This window comes from Mandrillus leucophaeus, unplaced genomic scaffold, assembly GCF_000951045.1.
Source record: "Mandrillus leucophaeus isolate KB7577 unplaced genomic scaffold, Mleu.le_1.0 Scaffold166, whole genome shotgun sequence".
NCBI classification, from domain to species: domain Eukaryota; kingdom Metazoa; phylum Chordata; class Mammalia; order Primates; family Cercopithecidae; genus Mandrillus; species Mandrillus leucophaeus.
The window spans coordinates 2,821,732-2,822,578 of record NW_012101654.1 but is presented as its reverse complement, the minus strand read 5'-3'; the positions used below and the strand labels follow the sequence as shown (position 1 = coordinate 2,822,578).

Sequence of the window (847 nt, the reverse complement as noted above, 5' to 3'; positions counted from 1 at the left end):
TTGCTCTGTTGCCCAGGCTGGAGTGCAGTGGCACGATCTCAGCTCACTGCAAGCTCCACCTCCCGGGTTCACACCATTCTCCTGCCTCAGCCTCCTGAGTAGCTGGGACTACAGGCACCTGCCACCATGCCCAGCTAATTTTTTGTGTTTTCAGTAGAGATGGGGTTTCACTGTGTTGGCCAGGCCTGTCTCGAACTCCTGACCTCAGGTGATCCACCTGTCTCAGCCTCCCAAAGTGCTGGGATTACAGGTGTGAGCCACTGCGCCCGGCCAAGGATCTTTTATTTTAGTATGAGTTTGCAAAACGGTGTTATTCTATTTCTACCATTCCTTCTTTATTGGCTGAAATACTTCCATAAGGATCAACTTTCCTCTATCAATAATATTCTGGTTACCCAGAGGTAGAGTTTGAATAGGAAAAGCAGGTTAAGTGCTTAATTCTTTTTTCTCTTTACAGTTTTCAAAATAATGAGTTAATCCCCTACCATTCTCTAAGAGTAACTGAGATTAATTTCTTAAAAAGCATCTTTATAATTCTGGATTTAAAAATATTTGATATGCTTCATTCCGCATTAATTATCATTTTCACTAATGCTCAAATTTTCTTTTCTTTGGCCAGTGGTAGGCTCTTCCAATTGGTATTTAAGTCTTTTTATAGGAACCCTGGTTCATTGTGGTAGGAAGTGAACCTTATGATTGGTGCCAAGGAATGCTTCTTGCTACTGGATTGGGTAATTGTTTCCAGGGCTTTAACAGAAAGGCAAATTGTGTATATATATATATACTTTTTTTAATTTTTTTTTTTTTACTTTTTTAAGAGGGAAAACACATAATGAGCTTACACTGA

The 847-nt window shown here is 39.8% G+C and overlaps 1 protein-coding gene across 1 annotated transcript in view; it reads right to left on the bottom strand.

The window, feature by feature from the left end:
- Nucleotides 1-847, bottom strand: part of SNX9 (sorting nexin 9) — a 290,347-nt gene that overhangs the window by 9,396 nt on the left and 280,104 nt on the right. The window lies entirely within an intron of this gene.